General features: G+C 37.8%; 2 long non-coding RNA genes across 3 annotated transcripts in view; one reads left to right on the forward strand and one right to left on the reverse strand.

Annotated features, from left to right (window-relative positions):
• The window catches only part of LOC132423408 (uncharacterized), a 345018-nt gene that overhangs the window by 73403 nt on the left and 248282 nt on the right, over positions 1–23333 (reverse strand). The window lies entirely within an intron of this gene.
• LOC132423406 (uncharacterized) lies at positions 12234–22179 on the forward strand. Of its 2 annotated transcripts, XR_009518983.1 has the most exons (4): positions 12234–12371; positions 14408–14547; positions 19618–19784; positions 21509–22179. It is a non-coding gene; the product is annotated as an uncharacterized lncRNA (long non-coding RNA). The 2 variants fall into 2 exon arrangements; XR_009518984.1 differs by lacking the exons at positions 19618–19784; positions 21509–22179 and adding an exon at positions 15264–16840.

The raw sequence follows: 23333 nt of genomic DNA on the forward strand, positions 1-23333 counted from the left end.
CCAGAGAATAAACTGAGGCAATTTTTCCAGGTTTTTTTGTAATAAAGTCAGTTACTCATCACATTATTTGTATTCATTAGACTTAGGCAAGAAGAAGGTCCTTAACTATTACCACCACAACCATCTGCCTATGAACCATAGTTGAGCTAGCTAGGTCTGGTCTGAGCTACTAGAGAATGTGTATACTGGCTGGTGTCTGTGATATACCAATCCATCTTCTTACCTCATCTCCTTTCACTTTCAGAGACCAGGTACAAACTTCCAGGACTCCTTATATAGTAAGTATGCATTTTCTTTGGTTTTACTTAGAGTTTTTCCCAGAGGTTACTACTATGCTTCTCCCTCCCTACCCCCTTCCAGTGAATCTGGGATTCTCGGACAGAAAGAAGTTAACAACAGCGTGGTTAGGTGAATTTTCTAGGTGCCATCCATCCCAACAAGACTGTACTCTGGAGTAATTTCTTAAAATATTATTGGCATTAATACACATGCCATAAAGAACTTTATTAAGTGACTTACATCTTTCTAAAATGACTTTATAATTATGCCATTTATTCATAGGCTTTTTAGTAAGTCTTGCCCGTATGAAAAAATTAGCACAACTGGAAGCTGGTTTATGGGCCTACTATATTTGTACATTGGTTATAGTGCAGAGCAGAAAACAGTCCAGAAAAGAGCAGGCATTCAACTTTCAACAGGTAGGAAGCCTTAGAAAACATTCAGATTATTGGCTCTAAGCTCAAATGAGTTGGATAAACAAAGATCTGACCAAGTAAGGACTGCTCTGGACGTTTTCTCTGATCTTTCATTAATCAGTACCATATTCTAGAAGTGGGGTTTCCAGAGACAGACACAGTCTCATCCTACTCTTCAGGGTCATCCCACATCTAGACTGTTGTTGAAGTAGGGGAGCCATATTTCAGAAGAGGATATTTTAAGAGGACATCCTGATACAGATTACCCATTACTTATATCTAGTCTACTCTTTTTTTTTTTTTTTTAACTGAAAGAACCCTGCTTTTATTCAGGGTGGTAATAAAACCTTGCTTTAAAACTACATTTCCTTGCCTCTCTTACATTAGAGTTGAGCATGTGACACAATCTGGCCAATAAGAAATAGAAGTTGCTGTTAATGTGTCCAAAAGAGCTCCTTGAAAGGGGAGGTAGACTCAGGAGGTTTGCATCCTGCTGATTTTGGCTCTTCCCATTTTTCCTGCCTGGAATGGGAACACTGGTGGCTGGAGCTACACTGGTCACCTCCAGAGCGTGAGGATGAGAATTACACCTTCAGGCAGAGAAGAAACCTAGAAGGTCCTGGGTCCCTGATGAATTTGCTGAGTCACTATGCTGCCTCTGAGCTGTCTACTGCAGGATCTTTTCTGTGTGAGAGAAAAATAAACCCCTTCCAGTTTTAAGCCTCTAGTTTGGTGGTCCCTGTTGATTTGTAGCAAAATACAATTTCTAACTGAAGCAAGTCCAGTTTCAAAGTTTATCAATCATAACATAAGAGGACCTGAAATCATGTCATTTGAGAAAGGTTGAAGGAACTGGGGATTTTCATCTGGGAAATGAAGGAAATGGAGAACATAGAAAATATGTATAATCAGACTTGTGAGTCACTGACATATGAAGAGCCTCAGAAGCCAAATCAGGAAGGATGAGTGAGAGCAAGAGAAGTAGACTTCAGCCCAACCTAAGGGATCTTTCTAGTAATAAGATCTGGCTCCTCATGGATGGGTTGCCATAAGTGGAAGGGTTCAAGTATTGGGATGAATGTCTATTCTGTGAGAAACAGTAGAGGAGAAGAAAACACTGAATGAGGCAGTTGGAAAGGATGATATTTACTTACACGTCCACACCCAACCCAAAGAGTCTATGAATCTATGCGTTCCTAATACCTAGTTACCAATCCTCTCTTATACAACAAATATTTATTGAGTGCCTGTGAAGTAGATTTTATTGCTTTCCTTTGTTTATTGTGTTCAATCCACCTCAATTTTATGCCACTTGTAGGCCTCTTTCAAGGACAACTACCTTTTCAGTTAATTTGGGAAGTGTCTTTATTTTGTCAGAATTTGAAAAGAAATTAATTTTTCGCCAGAACAACCTAAGCAGTAGTTACAGACGTGTGTTGCATCTTAACTACATGTAAGGAACTGAGCTATGTGCTTTAAATTCATGATCTATAATTTCACAACAATCCGATGAGGAAAACAGTTTTATTATTTCCATTTTTAAAGGAGAAAAATAAGGCACAGAGAGTTTAAATAATGTTTCAAGATCACATAACTAAGGGTGATGCCGGAATGGAACTCAGCAATCAGACTCCAGAATCCCTTCAGTCTATACTCTCCATGTTTACTCTATATCCGGCTTCAAAAAGGCATATACATCTAAGGATCATAATAGAATTGAAAGTGAATCACAGGTATCATAAAATCAAACTATAAATTATGAAGGCAAATGTTCTGTGTATTTTGAATATTTCTTTACCAATACTTTCTTCTTTTACGTTCAATGTCATCTTATCCTTGTCTCTAAGTATCACCTTGTGAAAAACAAATCTTAAATAATACACATTAAAAAGGCATATGGAAGCTAGGCGACAAAGGACAATATTTAGTCCCTGGATAAATTGGTGAGGGGTTATGAGGTCAGCCTTTCTCCACAAACAGCTGCAATTACCTCTATAAAGCAAAAAAGCCCCAACAGGAATCTGAATCTTCTCCCACCAATAACTGAATGGAAGCTCACAGGTTAGAAAACCTCAAACGTGTAAAAATGCAATAATTTTTCACAACAAATCTGACAACAAAATTTAAAAGTCAATATGTGAAATTAACTCAATATTTGAAAAACAAAACACCTCCTTTGCAAAGGTTCTAAACTTTTCTCTTACAACATTGTGAATACAAGAATACGAACGTGTACAAGTTGGCACATTATTTCATTGTGAGTCATGGTTAGGATTTAAAATTTGTCCCTTAAAAGCTGAAATGAACTGCTTAATTATTTTTAAAAAAAATAGTCACTGACATTACAACTAAACAAAAACATTAATTTAATTATTAATTAATTTTATTCTAACCCATTTTTCTCTGGTTTTATTTTTAAGTCTTTTTGAAGCTCTATCCCATTTTGCCACTTGTTCTGATATATTCTGATTCTGCCTTGCAAGCTGATCAGTAAAGATAAACTCAGGATCAGAACTTTGAAACAATATGTCCAGACATATGACATGTGTTTCATCTCCCTTTGACACAAAAGCCTGGCGCATTCTGCCCCCCTCACCATGGATACCATCCCATTTGGTGCAGCCTGTATCATCCTGACTACGGACACTGAAAGCTCGATGGTCATTAAAACAATTTTCCTACTCTTTACACTCAGCCAATGTGCACTGAGTGATCATGTAGTTAAAAAAATATATACTTTGGGATTAGGACCAAAAGGAAGAAGGAGCAAAGGAGAGAGACACAGGAAGAAAGAGAGAGAAAGAGAGGAAGTAAGATTCACAGAGATAAAAAAAATAAAGAAGTCAAGAATGCTTGGTGATGGCTATCATTTTGGGCAGGTGGATTTACGGTGTTAATGGCAAAGAGCAGAAAGCCAGAAGGAAGCCCTTCTCACTGACCTCAAAGGTATATGCATCAATTACTCGCTTTGGTAAATATGTCTCCTATAAGCAGTGGCCCCACCTGTCACCACCAAGAGAGCTACTGTGACTGAGCCCGTAAGTCAGGAACATCCTTCCTCTTGTACCAAAGCAGTGTGTCTCTCACATGGCCGCTTTGTGGCACCAGTCACCTTGCTCAGGAGAGCAGCGAGGGCAGTGGCAGTTTCCTTTGGAGAGTGCACATTAGTCCTTTGCTCCCATAAGATAACCCCACAGATGCTTTTCTTTGCTGTGATTATCAGCAGGTTAAAAAGAGTTGCATTTTCCTAAGATACCAAGCACACAAGCGTTTGTGTGGTTGTGAGAGTTGCCAAGCAATTTTTCTGGGGGCAAAATAATAGGAAGGAGAGAAGTCAGGTCTCCTTCCTGCTGCAGTCCAGGACCAGCATGGCTGCTATCCTGAGAGGGAAAGAAAAATCAATGCTCTGACTGTGTTTGCTCCGCATTCCAACTGGACATTGCTTCTTTCTAGTCTGAGCATGTGAAACAGGAACTCGTTCCAAGTTTTACACTATAGACAATAATAGTGTCTATAGACAATAGTTCCTCAGCTATTCAGAACTAACCACTCCAACAATTCAGAGTCCTCTGAGACACAACCATGCACAGTAAACAAAGCAAACAAGTAAACAAAACCTCTTGAGCAGCTAAATACATGTCACGACATTCCTCTCCCAGAGCTGGATAGTTATTCCCAGGAAAGATTGCCAGACATCTGCCCAGAATCCAGCTCATTCTAATTAAGACCCAGCTCTCAGCAGTTTGGCTATGTGGTACTACAGCCTGCAAATATTAGAAACAGAAAAATGAAGGGCTGTGTACTGCCCGGGCAAAACACTGACAGCGGTACAGATACAGCTGGCCTTCAAGGAAAAGGCAGAGCTAATGGCAGCACACAGGCAAACCAAAACCAGTAACAACAACCTAAGACAAAAATGCAGGAGACAGTGGTCTATCTACCTCAATGACTTCCTTAGTATATTGCACAGCACAGTAAAATAAATCATATTTTCATGACAATTCTGAATCATCAAGAAATATACAAAGGTTCAATACTTTTATGAAAGCAGAGGAGTTTTAACGCTTTTTTTTTTTAAGTTTTGGCACTTCAATAGGTAAAGTTGCACTTCCATTTTCTGGAACCTCCACTAATTACTGAAATTATTAAACACCAATATTTATCTTTAAGGTACATGGTTACCAGCCACCTAATAAATGGCCAGGGCAAAGCCAAGCCAGAAAATAGGAAAGTGGATGAAAATGTCAAATTCAGATTACGGTGCAGCAAAACTGTCAATTTGAGAGAGGTGGATGGAGTCTTAAAAGAGGTGGATGCACTGAGAAGCTTGCCCTGAAGACAGGCCTCACTCTTCCACAGCACATTGGTGGCCATTCTTGTGTCATACATGGCAACAATCGTGCAGGTGGAGCAAACAGGGAGGGTTGCTCCTTCCTCACAAGGCACTTAGAATGGTAGTGGGGAATCCTAGCCGATCTTCAGGTTACTTGTTAAGAAGGCAGATTTCCAGGATCCGCTCTTGGATATGCCAGTGTGGAATGTTTGGCTGGATCTCTGGAGTCTGCATCTTTTAAACCTCAGCCAAGTTTGGAATCGCTGACCTGGGAGGCTGTGGTTTGGGGAGGTGCTCTGAGTGCCTGGGCTTCTCAGTTCTACCACTTCCACCTGAGGGATCTCTAATCCAACGGGCAGCTGGTGCTGCTTCTGGGATACACTCCTGTACAGCCTGGCTCTCACTGTGAGCACACAGAGCCCACATTCTCCCATGGGAGCCCAGTGAGACTCCAAGCTAGCACCCTAAGGAGCTGCAAGAGAATAGGACAGAATGAGAGACATAAAACTAGCCATAACTTGATTTTTTATTATAAGATACTTGATCTCTACCCTTCACCACCAATAAAAAGTGGCTGAAAAGAAATTAAAAGGAGACCATATATTCTACTGTATCAAAAGCAGTTACAAGAAAAATACAGTGTTGTTTTTTGTTTGTTTGTTTTTAAGTTTCTTCAGGAAGCTGACATGGGTGGTCAGAATGTTCCAACTGTAACCACTTTCTAACCTTCTGCCACTCTGTTTAATAATAATAAAAGCTCACACTTAGGTACTGCTTAGTCTGTTTTGCCCTGAGTCATTTATTCAGGCATTTGTACTCTCTATCTAGCTTCATTCTTTTATGAATTTCTTTTATCTTCTTTTACCAATTTAAATTTTCACAGAAATATTACAGTCCAACTGCATAGATTTTTCATATACAATCTCATGTAGACCAAGTCTTTAAAATAAAATGAATCATTAGTAATGAATTTGAATATACAAAACCTTCCAGCATGAGTAGAACCAAAGCCTGGTTATGCTTCTTTGGCATTTCAGCTGCAGGAGTATCTATTCATTACCTTTATGGGTTTTTTTCCATTACATGGAAAGCAAACATTGATATCTCTGAGCACACAGAAAATATCTTCTGCACAAACTAAGTAAACTCCACTGTCAATGAGGGCAGCTTATTTAACCTCTTCCCTTCTATTGCTAAAGAGGTATAGTATGTAGTGTGAGACTGAAGGGAAGAAAAAGGTTAAAATTTACAGTATTCTGCACTTTTCTGCAAGACCCCCATTATGAGTGCTAGAAAAGGTAAGAATAAAGTGGTTGCCTGATTTGTGTATAGATGCTATGAAAGTTTCTGCACAATCATTAGATTCTAGCTCCTTGGAGGCTAAGATGGTAACTATTCATCTCTGGCCCTATACAGGTGTGTCTAAGACTGTAACAGCAGGATTGGTATATTTGGGACTCTATCCAGTTTCTAGAAGTTTCCGGCTCTCTTCATCAAGTAACACCCTTTACATTATTACTGCATAGAAATGCCCTAAAATTAAGTGACCTAAAATTCTCTAGAACTTAGAAAGGTTTCTAAATACACCACTATATGAATGTATGTTAGATGAGTAGAATAGATTGAGATTAGGGGAAGAGGAAAAATAAAATTTTTCTGGAGTCAACGGAAATAAATTTTGAGTGGATTATCTAAACAAAAATTAAAAATAGCTATCATCCTTTCCCTTGACTAGTAGACATATTTTACATTTAATCTAAATAACTACAAAGTTCCTTCTTCTACACTTTGCCATCCCCGTTTCCTAAAACATATCCTCTGAGGCTATATTTATATACGTTCATGGAGACCTCACCCACATAGTCACTCAATAAATATTTGATGAAAGAATGAATAAACAGCATTTAAAATTTTCAACTTAACATCCAAACATAGAAACAGATTTTCACAATTTAAGAAAACTAAAGTGTGTCAATGTAGGAGAGACTACAGGCTTTGTAGTGAGTAGAACTGGGTTAGAATTCTCGTTAGCTGCTAACTGATGGACAAGCCTCAAACATTCAGGTTTCCCAACTATAAAACGAGGTTAATACTATTTGCAGACTTGCTATAAAGATTAGAAATAATATCTGTAAATCTCTTAAGCCGTATCTGGTATATATAATTTTAATGGTCATGATGGTGAGTTTTCTTTAAAAGTTAATACTACTATGAGCACATTTATTTCCATCATTTTGCGTGTCTCAGCTTTTTCTATGCCAGATAATCCTACTATTATTCTATTATTTTGCTTGACATAATTTCCCAGAATAGAGCACCATATTCAGAAGGAATAAGAAAACACACTCCAAAGTAAATATAAATAATTTTTTAAATTTTAGAATATTACTTAATTCCAATGTTTGGAGCTTCACTAAGAGTTTCTCTTTATCCATCAAGATTCTTGGATCGCAAGGAGAGAAAGTTGAGACAAAATGAATTTATCAGAAGGATACAGGGTAGCTCATAGAATTGGAGGAAATGCTTTATAATCTGGCCTTGGAGAAAATGACAGAACTAGTTCACTCTGGAGATCAAGGTAGAGGAACTACGAGTGTGTCTTAGGGCAGCCAGGCAGAATATTCCAGCTCTAATCACTTTTTAATCTTCTGTCATTCTGCTTAATAATAAAATTCACACTTGTATACTGTTTACCCTGTGCCATTAATGCTTCTAAGTACCTTGTATGCATTAACTCACTTAATCCTCACAACGGTTTTATGAGACATTAATTCTCAGGAAAAAAAACAAAGTCCCATCTGTATAGCTTGAGTCATGTTCCCATGCATTGGGTAAGGAGGTACCTCATTTGATAGCCCCACCAAGCTGAGATGGCATAGTGAAAAGCCAGGGTAATTTTAGCAAAAGAAAGGTTAAATGAGGCTAGGCAGACAAAATCCACAAACGTCTACTACATTTGATAAAACCCACATGCCTGGCTCTGAAGGATCCATGTCTCTATTCCTAGTTGGCAAAATATTTTCTATTAGTGATATGCACTGACTAGCATGTAGAAAGTTCAAAAATAAAATGCCTATCTTCCAGAAGTGGAAGTTATCTATGTCTTCTATTATATGTGTGGATAGAAATATAGTAACACTTAAAATGAATATATGATTGCATAGATTCCAGTGACTAATCGAACGAAAAACCTACATATTTAACAACAAAATACTTAAAAGAAATTGTAAATTCAGTCAAGTTTAACTTTCCTGACTTCACTGAGTCTACGAACCATAGAAGAGAGGAGGAAATTCTCTCTCCATTACCCCAGGATTAGTGGGATAAACGTTCGCCCAATCTCTTGTAAGCCCCTGGTAAAATAATTCCTTCGCTGAGTTACTCAAATAAACAAGACCCCCATTGCCAGAGAGAAAAAGACATTCTATTATCCTGAGTACTTCCATTTTCAAAAAGCAATTCTAATGTTTGACCTGGAAAAGGGAAAAAAAGCAGTTGCTGCCAGTAAACTATATGTGAGTTTCCTGCAGGAGGGTAGGAAGCATATAGTCATCCTTATATCCATTGTACCTAACACAGAGACTGCACTTTGAAGGAACAAAGTCAAAAGTTATTTTACAAGTGAAGGAATAAATAGTTAAACTTATTTCAAGAGTAGTCCCATTTTTTTTTCTAATCAGAACTTGATTGCCATTACTACCATTTGAAGTATCTAGAAATATAAAGAAACCTCAAAGTTTTCAACATATGAAGAATAATACAAAAGTCATATGACAATTAGTACCCTTTAAGCTCAAGATGATGTTCATTCTTTGTTTAGTCATTAGCTCTTCTTTGAATGTCTGTTACATTCAAGTCAACAGGATAATGTTAAAAGAACTGGATATATGAATCAAAGCATAAATGCCTCACACCCCCTATTCTCAGATTTCCACTGAAATGTTCAAAGGGTTATAAAAGATGAGAGAAAGTCACCTTCAAATTAGAAACCATGGCGATAACCATCCACAAAGCAGAAACTTATAGGAGTTTCAGCTATATATAGAGTAGATCAGATAAAAAGCAAATAAGACCAGTCAAGGAATAACTCTGAAATTCTCCAGCACATAGTCACTTATTTATAAGGACAAGATCTGATGGCTGAACATTCTAAGACAGCAGAGAGCAAACACACTCCTTCAATTTGTGTTTCAATTTGCCGAGGCAAATCACTGGCATTTGAAAGGAATTTCTTGAAGCCCCCAAATTATTAAAGAGGCCATACCAAGTAGTAAGATTGCAGCTGGGCACGCTGCAGCTTATATAAAGCAAGAGGCAAGGTGGCTAAGAAACAGGCAGTCAAGAAAGCTGGACCCAGAAATCTGACACCTGCACAGCACCTTCACCAAATATGGAGAGAAAACACTGCACAATCAACATTTCTCTACTGGACTGCCCAGGTGTCCATCTCCCTTCCTTCTCTTTGCAGTCTGCAGGAGAGGAATCTGTTAACCAACAAAAGAACTAATATCAAGCTTAAGAAAGATGGAGTTTAACCTACCAGTTTGTGGGCACTTGGTATCCCACGGCTTACACAAAAATGAGAAACAGAGAGAAACGATACTGAGATGGGGTTATAAAAATATTCTGTGGCATAATAAATTGAAGACAACATTCAAGACTTTTAAAAAATCAAAATTTAAAAATTACCTACTATATAGGAAATATAAGTAAATGTTAGAAAACATGTGCTTCATGTCCCCAATAAAATTAAGAATACATGACCTATAAAAGGTGAAATGGGGTTTAGATTGCAAATTAGATGGAAATTTACTTGGATAAAAGGCAGCAAAAAGAAAAGGGGGAGGTAAGGAGACCAAAAGATGCAATATTATAACTTTAATCTATGTTGACACTGAAGAAAATAAAATTAGAAATAATAAGGTTGCAGCACAAAGTGGTATGTACAATCATTTCCAATGCAGTATTTTTATTGGTTCCTACCTTATTACTTTCTCAGCCCTTATTAAACAAAGAAAATATTAACATAGGAAAGAGGAAGTAACTTTAATATTCATCAGTGGTGGAAGTTTAAATAAATTACAGTATATCCAAACTGTGGAAAACTATGCAACTATTAACAATGATTAAATAGATTTTAATTTTATATCATTAAAATATTATCTAAAAATTATAGAAATGTAAAATTGCATACAGCATGATGCCATTTTAAAAAATATATGTACAGAGAGAAAAGGAAAGAGAACAATCCAAAAGGATATGCCCCAAAAGGGTAAAATTTGTTAAACTTGGTATTCGGATTATAAACCTTTTTTTTCTTGTTTTTACCTTGCTCAACATCATTTGAGAAAATAACACTGTAGTTAATTTTTTTTAATTATGGGAGATGGTTTAAACTGTTTTTGGTTATACTTATCAATATATAACCTTTCATTATTAAATCAAGAAATAATGAAAATGAAAGAACTAAGCATACAATTTCAATAAATTAGAAGGTAGAGTAAACCTAAAGAACAAAAAGAAGTAATTAAAGGTAAAAATATACTTTAATAAATTAAAAAATGGAAAAAGACAATTAAAAACAAATCCATGAGAAAATCCTTTGGATAAAAATAATCTTTAGGAAAAATTAAGAATGAGCAAGGAGACAAATCAACAGGTACAGAGGAGTTTTTTTCCCATTGCTAAAAATATGTACATACAATTTTATGAAAAGTAAAGTGTGAATAAAAATGATATACTTATAGAAAAAAAAATTCCAACTTCCAAAATTCAATTAAGAAAATATAGACAATCTGAATAGATCAATGATTATGAAAAGAATTTAAAATTTTGTTAAAGATTATCTCCAGAATATGGTTCCAGGCCCCTTTAGTTTTTGTATACAAATTATAGAAAATGTCCAAGGAATTGATGATTTTCAAACTATTTGTGATCGCTTCCACAGGCAAGAAAAGAATATAAAAGTTCTAGACAACATTTTAAGAAACTAATTTATCCCTAATTCCCACATTAGGCAAAATTAGAAAACAGATATACCAAAAAAAAAAAAATCTTAGACACACATTTGAAGAAAGATTCATATATGTAAAATTCTAGCAGAGACAAACCAAGGATACCAACCCCACTAAGAAGGTTCTTAGGCGGCCCACCATTCCAGACCCCTCCCCTCGGGGCTGTTCTCTCTCCCTGCAGGACAAGCCTCTTAAGGGCCACCTCAGATGCAGATATATGAACTCCCACTGAGGACAGACCTCAAACAGTTTTAGTTTCTGTTGAATATCAATGAATCCGAATCGATAGAAGGGGACAGGTCTGTCATCTAACGTCACTCACCAGAAGGGTCTAGGTCTCAGCTTCACTTTGAGAAATGCTTACACAACTATATTTCAAACACACAAATAAAACTAGAGGCAAGCTATAGGATTCAGAGGAAGAAGATATGACTTCTGATTGGAAGGATGGGGAATCAGGAAAGAGGCAGCATTTGAGCTGGTTCTTCAAAGACAGGGTTTGGACATGTTTGCATCATCACATATGGGGAGGAATGTAACACAGTCAGAGAAGAAGAACCCAGGTCCAGTCAGTCACGAGCATAATAAACACAATGTTCATTGGAGATAAAATACAGGCCACCCAATTAAATTTGAATTTCAGGTAAGCAAATAATTTTTAGAATAAATATGTCCAAAACGTGCAATATTTGGTAGAAAGCACCACAGGGCTAGGAATGGAGTATCAGAAAGTTTAGCAGAAATGCCTCTGACACACTTTTTAGACATTCATAGAATGTTTTGTTTTGCCTTTCCTCCATTCCTAATCCCTCAGCTCACTTAACAGTTCAGAGGTATGCACTGGAAGTACTCATCCAAGCACATTTCAGACACAACTAATTCTGGACTGAGAAAGGGGAAGGACTTCCAGAGTCCCTGCGGAAGGCAGTCCTAGAGAAGCAACTGCGTACTGAGCCCGGCTCTGGTCTCCATCAGGACACAGTGTGCACCAAGCTCTCAGAACTGGCAACTGCCCACTGAGCCAGGCTGGCAAGCAAAGAGCCAGGCTCAAGGCAGAGAAGACAGGAGCTTGGCAACAGCAGCCACTTTTCCTGGACATATCACTGAATTGTGAGGTTTTTTTTTTTTTTTTTGGTACGCGGGCCTCTCACTGCCGTGGCCTCTCCCGTTGCGGAGCACAGGCTCCGGACGTGCAGGCCCAGCGGCCATGGCTCACGGGCCCAGCCGCTCTGCAGCATGTGGGATCCTCCCGGACCGGGGCACGAACCCGCGTCCCCTGCATCGGCAGGTGGACTCTCAACCACTGCGCCACCAGGGAAGCCCCGAATTGTGAGTTTTAAAAGGGAAATAGAGCTGACCATTATGGTATTTGGGATTTCCACAAAACTGTGTCCAAAGACGGCTGTGATAAATATTTCACAAGAATAGCTAATTCCAAAAACAACCACAGTATAGGGGTGTGAAGTCAGAGTTGGGTGTGAATCCCAACTCCACCCACTGTGAGTCAAGTGACCTTGGACAGAGTGCAAGTCATCTCTGCAGACTCAGTTTCCTTTCTGTAAACTGGGAATAATCACAAGGTTATTAAATGAGATAATACAGAAAAAGTACCTAGCTCATAGTTGTTACTTAGTAAGAGGTAATCATTATAATATTCCAGTATGTTTTGGATGTAATCAAAGGCAAAATAAATGACAAGGAGAATTAGCACTGTTGATCTTCCCAGGATTTCCTTAGACCATTGGGAGAAATCAGGAATCACGTGGTCTAGAATCAAAGTCCCATAATCTAGGATCAATTCCAGCATCCCAGGCATCCTAATGTCTCTGGAGTGCTAGGATCATTCTCAGGTTCCTGCTCTTAGAAAAGGAAACCAGAGTTACCCACGGAGCAAGGAGGAGTGGAGAATTATGCTCCAGTCCCTGAGCAACTTCAAAATAGAAGGATTTTCAGAGGCAGGGAATTTCTGAGATTCCAAGAAGATATTTGAGAACTTTCTTCCCCCAGAGGGAAGAAACTAGGTCATGTGCTCTTAACCCAATGAGGTTTAGGGTCACTGTGGAGGGAGAGAGAAGATAGTTGGCCTTAATTAGCTCCAAAAAAAGCCCAGGACTCCTGGGATTAATCCAAAAGCAAGCAGAACTTCTAGTGGAGAGATCCAAGCTCCCAAATGTAAGTACTAGTTTCAGTAGAATGAAACCAAATCTAGGACAGCTTCTGAACAATTACCATTTAACTAGCATTTACATGCTATAAGAACTAAATTTATCCCTACCACAACTCCTGTTTATAGAAAAGGCTCAGTCACCACCAGAAAGTATGCTCTGTGAAGGGATGGACAGTGTCTGCCCTTTTTACTGCCATATGCCCAAGGAATGGCAGAGTGCCTGGCACATAGCTGGTATTTAATAAATATTCATTGGACTAAATCGTTCAAAGCCACGCAATGTGTTAGTGGAAGGAGCTGGGATTTGAACCCTAGTCTGACTCTCAAAACCACACTCGCCTCTGTGTCATACTGCCAGCCAAGGCAGACAGGCCAGAAGCTATCCCAAAGCAAGCTTTTGCCCTGGCTCTCTCCCTCCAAGCTCTCCTGGGGTCCACCAAGTTGAACTGGGAAAACCACTTGGAAGGGCACCCTGAGGAGAGTTTAGGAATCAAGAAATTGTGGCAGATGCTGCTAGTTGCCTCTTGAGTAGCTAGTTTTCCCTTGCTAAATGAACTTTAATTTATTCAGGTGACAAAGTCCTCATTCACCCACTAGAAATATCTGGTACCTTAATTATCATAAAGAGTTCATAAGTGTACACAGAAGTCTACTAGATGGCACCTCCATCAAAGCTATTGTGCTACTGTTTAGTTGGAATGAACTTTTGCCTTTCGAGTTTCCCTTTTCTTCCTGCCTAGAGGTGAAACAGCTATCCTGAAAGAATAAGGACAAAAGCCTCAAGCTAAGGCTGGTGAAACAGGAAGCTACAAGGAACCCAAGTCCTTGATAACTATATGGAGAGGTTGCACCTGCTTTGGCCTGTCCACCTCCTGATTCCTTGCTTTGTGAGCAAAATAAATCTCTATTTGGTTGACTTGATATTGCATGGTTTCTTCATATACTGCTTGCAATTACTGAATGACAATATTCCCAAGCAAAGCATAATGAAGAGAATACTGCACCATTCCTCAAAAAGTCTACAGCTGCTGCATAGTAAGACCCAAAGCTTCCCCGGTCTCATCTCCTACTATGGCCTTCCATAAACACATCTTTCCAGCCCCAGCAATCTCTTTATCATATTCCAAACAAGCAACGTATTTTAAAATTAATGCTGTTCTCTTAACCTGATATATCTTTCTCGCATAATTTTTTACAGACCCTGGAAGGTTCAAAGAATTGATGTCGACCACAGTGGCCAGTGGAAGACTTGAGAAGAAAATTTATGTCTTCTGAATATAAGCCAGATGCTCTTTGCCCTGAATACCCATTTTTGGAGTAGGAAAATCAAATGCTCTGGTAAGAGACCTGATTTACTCTTGGCTTTTTTTGTTAATGTGAAAAGCCATTTAAAAAATGATTAATAAGTTATCATGTATTTGGAATATGTCAGAATGGAAAAGCTCATTTACAGCAGCGGTCATAAGAAAACCCAAAATTTTAAGAATATTTTCCTGTTCTATAGTGTCTGATTATACATGAAGATATAGATTTTCTGTTTTATATATGTAACAGAACATATATGTGAATGTTATGTTGTCTCATAGTAGAAACTATAAAGGTTTAGCATTGTGTTCTGACATCCTATGTGGTGGCCAAACCCCCAAGTTATTGACCAAAATATTTTATTTCCAGAGCTCCTATGTAACTAGGAGAAAGTAATTAAACCTTCCAGTTCACCCATCTGTTAAGGAGAAATTATATTATATTTACCATCTGTCCAGCTTTCAGGTATGGCAAATATTGATGGGAGGATTTAAACTAAGTATAGGGCTTTGTGTCAGCTCATTTAAAAGAGCTGATCAGTATTGAAAATTCCACAAATTAATTTTTGTTTATTGATTTTGGTTTTTGAATTTCAAATATAACAGAAGTTAATTATTTGCTACCCAGGCCTAACAGATGTTAACATTAGTTTGTCTTGGCTTCACGTTTATTTACTCTTTTAATAAAGTATTCCAGATACAGCTAAAGCACTAATCCCACCCCAAGCCTTCTCTCTCTTCTTTCTCCAGAGCTGCCCTGAAGTTCGGGGGAATCAATTCCAATGCAAGACCGCATAATTTTACCACATGTGTATGCCGGAATTAATGTATAGTATTATTTGGTTTTTAAGTTTCATTTAATCTATATCGTATGCACATATCTTTTAGTAATTTACTTTTTACATAGAATATTTTGTTTTACAAGTCTATTCATATTGATATATGCATACTGATACAAGTATTCATTTTAACTGTCAAATAGCAATAATCTACAGTTAACTTATCCGTTCCCTGACTAGTGGACAGTTCAGTTGTTTCTCAATTTTTACTACACCCAGCAATGCTGTAAAGAATACCTGTGTATGCAAGTGTTTCACTAAAATATATGACTGTACTTTAAAGTAGAATTGCTGTGCTCTTTTGTGCATTTTTAGAAAAAGCCCTGTAGGAATTTCTATTGGAATGGCATTAAATTTTTAAATAAATTTGGCCTTTCTGCTTTGTATCAGTGTTCTCAAACTTAGTTGCGTAAGAATTACCTAGTTAGGGACTTCCCTGGTGGTCCAGTGGCTAAGACTCCTCGCTCCCAATAGAGCAGGCCCAGGTTCAATCCCTAGTCAGGAAACTAGATCCCACTTGCTGCAACTAAGAGTTCACATGCCACAGCTGAAGATCCTGCATGCCGCAACAAAGATCACATGTGCGGCAACTAAGACCCGGCTCAGCCAAATAAATAAATAATTTTTTTTTTTTAAAGAATTACCTGGTTAACTATGTGAGGTGATGGATATGTTAATTAGCTTGTTGAGGCAACTATTTCACAATGTAGATGTATATCAAAATGTCAAGTCCAGGTCGTGCTCTTTAAATATATACAATTTTTATTTGTCCATTATAACTCAATAAAGATGGAGAGAAAAAAAGAATCACCTAGCAACATTATTAAAATTCCTTCAATCTTTTATCACCCTACCCTGCAAAGATATTCATTGGTCTAGGGTGGGATTGATAAAATTTCATTTTTTAATAAGTACTCTCTCCTCAAAATACTGATGAGAATTGACCCTGGTTTACAGAGAAACACTTCTCTAGATAAAGTATGCACCCATGGTTGTGGTCTATACCAAATCTATGATTTTTTAATCCCTTTACCACCAACACATACCATAATTTTTTTAAAGCACAATGGCCCTATTGGCATCTCACCTCTACCCCATCCAATCCTGATTAGTAAAAATAGGTTAAGTGCCCACCTGTAACTGAGATTGGCACACTGCACCAGATCCTTTTAAATAACCTTCTGGTAATCTCCTCTGTTCTGACATGCAGTGCTCTACTGAATAGCATCTAAACACCTAGGCACTGCCAAAATTCAATATGCGTGTTTTTGCCTTTATTTTTTTTTAATGTTGTTATTTATAACCTAATAATTTTGTTCCACAAGGAAAATAATAAATCATAAAGTATTACTTAATGTCATTGTTTCATGTTATTATACCATAACTATTTTTAACAGCTTTATTGGGATATAATTTATACCATAAAATTCACCTGCTTAAATGTGTTTAAGTATACAATTCAATGGTATTTAGCATATTTACAGAATTGTGAAACCGTTACTATAATTTTAAAACATTTTCATTGTTCCAGAAAGAAACCACATACCCATTTAGCAGTCACTTCTCATCCTTTTCCCTCCCTTTCCCACAAACCCTGGTCAACCATTAATCTACTTTCTGTCACTATAGATTTGCTTATTCTGTGTTCTTCATATAAATGGTATCATACAATATGTAGTCTCTTGTGACTGGCTTCTTTCACTTGGAATGTTTTTGAGGTTCACCCATGTTGTAGCATATATCAGTACTTCATTCCTTTTTATGGCCAAATAATATTCCATTGTATGGATACACATTATTTTGTCTGTCCATTCATCTGTTGATGGACATTTAGAATGTTTTCACCTTCTGGCTATTATGAATAATACTGTTATGAGCATTCATGTACAAGTTATTGTTTAGACTTCTTTTCAATTCTCATAGGTATATACCTAGTAGTAGAATTTCTGCGTCATACAGTAACTCTGTGTTTTAACATTTTGAGGAGCTGCCAAACTGTCTTCCAGAGTGGCTGTACCATTTTACATTCCCACCAGCAATGTATGAGGGTTCCAATTTCTCCACAACCTTGACAGCACTTTCTATTGTCTGTCTTTTTTATTAGAGCTATGCTAGTGAATGTGAGGTAATATTTCATTGTGGTTGTGATTTGCATTTCCCTAATGGCTAATGATGTTGAGCATCTTCATATGCTTGTTGGTATATTCTTATACTTTTCCCATTTAAAAATTGTACTGTTGGGCCTCCCTGATGGCCCAGTGGTTGAGAGTCCGCCTGCCGATGCAGGGGACACGGGTTCGTGCCCCGGTCCAGAAAGACCTCACATGCCACGGAGCGGCTAGGCCCGTGAGCCATGGCCGCTGAGACTGCGCATCTGGAGCCTGTGCTCCGCAATGGGAGAGGTCACAGCAGTGAGAGGCCCGCGTACCGCAAAAAATAAATAAATAAAAATTGTATTGTCATTTTATTATGGAGTTGTGAGAGTCTGGATATATGTTCAAATATGTGATTTGCAAATATTTTCTCCCAGTCCATAGGCTGTCTTTTCATCTTCCTGATGGTGTCCCTTAAAGTAAAACAGGTTTTAATTTTGATGAAATCCAAGTTAACAACCTTCTCTTTTAGTGCTTGTGTTTTTGCTGTTGTATTTAAGAAACCGTTGCCTAGCCCAAGATTATGAAGATTTACTTCTGTTTTCTTCCACCATTTTTATTACCATGATGATTTTTATAGATATGAATGAATTGGAAGTGAAATTTAAAGAGGTATAATCAGAGAGCTATCAAGGGAAAATATTTCAATTACTTAATTTTACATATATTAATTATTAGGATTATGGGAGAGTGCCTGGGCATTAACTCCAACTACAGATAAACTGAAAGAGAAAAAATACCAGTAAAGAGAGAACGGCAGGGCTTCCCTGGTGGCGCAGTGGTTGAGAGTCCGCCTGCCAATGGAGGGGACACGGGTTCGTGCCCCGGTCCGGGAAGATCCCACATGCTGCGGAGCGGCTGGGCCCGTGAGCCATGGCCGCTGAGCCTGCGCGTCCGGAGCCTGTGCTCCGCAACGGGTGAGGCCACAATAGTGAGAGGCCCGCGTACCACAAAAAAAAAAAAAAAAAAAAGAGAGAGAACTGCAGAGTCATGGTGGACCTAAAAGGACTTAAGGAGTAGGTAGGGAACCTGGATTGGTGAGAAGTCAGAGGACAAATCTGTCCCTCTGGCCAGGGCAACTCTGGGGGACATTCCAAAGGCAGCTCTGACAGCTGCCAATCATAAGGGAGAAGTCAGGAACCCTAACTCTTGCCCTCATACTGCAGGACATCAGCTAGAGGGAATGGAGTCATTTCCGGGCTATACAACGAAGTTCAGACTTGGTACCATACAGGCTTGATCATTCATTTGTCACTGTGAGAATGGGAGGTTTATCTTTCTCTAGCTGGTTAAGAGCTATATCTAAACATAAGAAAGTATTTGCTTTGTCACCATCCCTGGCACTCCATAGATGCTACCTCTTAGGTCCAACAGCCAGATACCAAGAGTCATTGATCAACTGTTTTCCATGTCCGGATGGGAAGAAGGACCAGAAAGACACTATTACTTTATAAGAGAAGGAACATAGGTGAGGGTAAAAGAATTTACTGATGGCCCATCAGAATAACTTCATCAAAGAAATGAATATCATGGGCATTTTTAATCTAGATTCCCCTTCACATTTCCTACATTATGTGAAGAAATGTCTCTTAATTCAATGAATGGATCATATGAGTGAAAAACAGGGCACACTGTGTTGAAACGTTATTCCTTCCCTTTAAAACAGAATACAAAGCAAATAATGTTTACTGTGAACTATTTGATATATTTTACTATACATTCAAGAGATTTAGGAACCTCTAATTAAAAAAAAATGTGTTCTTTAAAGCAACTATAGTACTGCTTCCTCAAGCTTCATTATCTTTATGCTACTGCTACTGCTATGGAAATCATGTCTCTTTTTCCAATGGACACTTTCTGAGCTAAGTCACTATGCCATGAAGGCATTTTAGAAGGCATCATTCATGGAAAACAAACTCAATCTCAACACAATGGTAACATGTGAAAGGTCATTCGCCAGCCTGGTGGAAAACAAAATGTTTTCTAAGGACCTGACAGAGAAAAGAGCAAAGCGTCCTTTGTATTTGGCATCCTTCATGTAATAATCTAGAAGTACTCAACACATGATTTGATATATAATCATAACACAGGATCATTCTCTCCTCTGTACAGAAACAGAGAACATTTGGAAGAGAATCCATTCTCACCTGAGTGGAATGTTTTGATGGGTCCTCTCTTAAAGCTGGGTAATGGATAACCTGAATTTCTTTAGTCGCTTCAACCCTAGAATTCTGTGGTGCCACAAAATTGTTGTTTTAAAGAGACAGTAAACCAATCAGGTAAGTTTTTTTTATTACACAAAAAGAATAGATCCAGGAACAAAGCTCAATTTTCAGATAATTTCTAATAAAATTCCCTGTATTTTGAGATACTGTTACCTACATATTTTATTCTTACTTTTAAATTTTTCATAAAACATTTGCTCATATTTTTCCATTTTGATATAATGTTATCTACTTGCTCCTTAAAATACTCTCCAGGATAGAAATTTGAGGTTCTGAAATACAATCAACTTTGTAAGCATGTTGACACATTAAATTCTCTGAGTATTACTGTGACTCAGAATAGTTACATCTTCTCAAATCAAGGCTTTCAATATGTAAATGAATTATCCAATAATCTGGAACTTACTTTGTCAAGCCTTTCTGTGCAGAGATGGATTATAAACTTTATGGGAGTTGCTTTGGCTAAATGGATTGCACATGCAGACACTAATCTACAGGACAAATAAAACTTACTGGAGAACCACACTTAAAAACAGGTTTAATCAAGACAATAAGATATTTATTCATGCAGAGAATAATCTGGTAATGGAACAGGGTAGAAGTGAGGAAAAACTATGAAACAAGAAATTAGAGGGCCTGAATTCCAATCAAGACTATGCTACTATGTTCTCTTATGAACTTGAGCAGATTAATTTCTCCGGGTGTATTAAGTAGAATGTGCAGAGATATGAGTAACAGAAAAACTGACTAAAAGTGGCTTAAGAAATAAAGACATTTAATTGTCTCACACAGGAGAAAATCCAGAGATAAGATGTTCCAGATTTGGTGCAGTAGCTGGCTACAGTCATCAAAGATCCAAGCTCTTTCCATCCTCCTGCTCTATTGTCTCTCCATCCCTAGTCCTGGCATCTCATAGTCCCAAGATGGCTGCCAAGCTCCAAGTATCACACTCCCATTCAAAAACATGAATTTAGGGAGGTTGAAAAAGATTTTTATCTTTTATCTAGCTACTTTCTCTTTTTAACAATGAAAAGATTTTTTCCCTGAAGTAATCCAGCAGGATTATCCCTTTGATATTGTTGGCCAAAGCTTGGTCACATGGCCACCCCTATATACAAGAGAGTCTGGGAAAGTCTGTATCTGGCTTATCCAGCCTCTGTAGAAGGTGACAGACAAGGTGGAAGGGAGCCTCATGGCTCTGTCTAAAAAATGTGGGAGTTGGGTAAACTGATCTCTCAGGCATAGTTCTAGATTAATGAATGAAAAAAAAGTGATCTGACTTTATATATTTTTAAGAGGCTTTGGTTTTTATACAAATTTCCTGTGATGGCACTTTTCCCCCATCTAAAAACAAAACAAAACAAACTTCTGCCATCCATGATTCTGAAGTTCTAAAGTGAACAGTTTCTCCCCTCTCCTAAATAGAAAAAACCCTTCTGAGTGGTCCAGACACTGAGTCATTCAATTTAACTTTGATGGGGCTGCATCTATTTTTGAGGTCTTGCCATCGTGGTTTAAGAACACCGACTGTCTGCAGATACTTTAGATATTTTTCCCAGCACCTCTCTGAGTTTACGCTGCACTAAATTTAAAATGGAAAATTGATGATGTAAAAGGTTGAGTAAATAATTCCATTGGAAAAAAACACGAGTAATCTTTTTCTTTAAAAAAAATCCAAAGAATTCAAAACGTATTGAATTTGTCCAACTGAAATTCCATTTATGGTATCTCATATGCCCATGAAATATTACAATGTACCTCTGCTTCATTCTTTACAGAAAATTACACAGCTGCCCCTTATTATTAAAAGCACCCCAACACTGAATAAATGTCTGTGCTGAAATTAAAACAAGGCGCTACATGAGAAAAGCTTGGAAGCTAGAATATCGCCAGTTGTGTACGCCAGGTATGATTCTAAAGTGACGGCAAACAATGCTGCAACCAGCCTATTGGTTAGCTAGAAACTGTGGACACCCAGATGAGGTTCCGTCTGAATACATACCCAATGGTGTGCTCAAAACTACCGTGTAAAATGCTTGTTTTACCCAGATACCCTATAGGAATATTTAGCTGTTACATTGTAAATGCTGTTATTTTGGTTTCTAAAAATGTCATGACAGGAAATGATTCCACGGAATAGTTGCCAAGATGGCTGTTGGGCAGAATCGAGAGGGGGGAAAATAGAGTTAAATCTAGACAACAAGAAGCTGGAAAAGTTGAAAATACTACTTACTTTCTGCAATAAAACAGATTCTTATACTCTAAAATAAATTTGACTTTTTTTTCCCCTCCAATCGTCATTACCCAGAAGCCTGGCTATGTTTAAAGAGTCCCTATTGCTCTTGTCCCAGAGGTTATAACATCATACTCTTCACCTTTGGATCACTCGCCAGGTTGATAAAGGGACACTAAAGAAAGATTTCCAGTTTGCATAAAGGCAAGTGATGACTCCTACTCATCCTTACTTCCCAGTTGCTACAGCCAATGGGCAGTCAAGGCCTTTTGGTAAGAATTTCTGTAGGTTCAGAAATGCCCATGCTCATGCTATTTTTTAATTTTCTCCCTGTCTGAGAAGTGCAAGGTGAGGACAGGTAAAAATAGAGGTTGGTCAGGAAATAACTATAGTTAATGCCACATTACGCCACATTTATCTTCCGCAGAGGGATGCTAAGGTAAGTAGTTTAGAAACTGAAGAGCTGTAGACATTCAAAAACATAGAAAGGGGAAGAGGAGAGGGGAGGATGAGGGAGAGTAAACTAAATTGTTTTTTTTCGCTGAATAGGTTCATGTTATAGAACAGCTCTGTCCAAGTATAATGTTCCTGATTTAGCCAACTTACTTCCCATCAGTAATATTTACCTATCTTTAAGTAATAATTTGTCTTACTTTATTACTCTTTCTGTTAGATCTACAAATATTTAAAAATTACAACAGGCCTCTAAAAAATCACCTGAGAGAGAAAAAAAGGTATCTACGTATACATTGTAAGGAGGTAGCCATAACTCATAAGTAAAATCTTTTCAGAAAATTTCCAACATATCTATAGATTTACTTTCACTGCTTTCCAAGTAAACTCAGTATTCTCCCCTCTTCTACAGAAGAATGAATGAGCTTCCTCCACCCTTTATTTTTGGACTCCCACTTAACCCTTTACTATCTAGTATGCTCCTTATGTGTTTTAAAGTGTAAGTTGCTCAATTTGTTACATCCCTATATCCTCCCATATTATACACTGCCTTACATGTAATAAGTGCTAGTGTATAGATATTATTGTAAACTTCCATAAATCTATTTTTTAACCAAACAAGGCAGAGAGAAAGTGAGTAAGGGAGGAAAGAAGGAAAGGAGAAAGGAAGAAAAAAGAAGAGAAGCTAAGTCAATAAATTTGTTAAACACCATTGTTGGCAAATGACAGAGAGGTGGTACAATTGCCTCCACATTCATGTTCATAAGTGGAGTAATTTTATTTTCATCCCTTGTATATGATATGATTTTAAGTTTAGAGCCTGATGTAATATCAAAGCTGGAAGAGTTGGCTCCATGCCTTCAACATGTAAGGTAAGCAGCTGTGCTGCATTCTCCTTCCCCTCCCCCTCCCCCAGA

Source organism: Delphinus delphis, chromosome 3 (assembly GCF_949987515.2).
Source record: "Delphinus delphis chromosome 3, mDelDel1.2, whole genome shotgun sequence".
Classification (NCBI taxonomy): domain Eukaryota; kingdom Metazoa; phylum Chordata; class Mammalia; order Artiodactyla; family Delphinidae; genus Delphinus; species Delphinus delphis.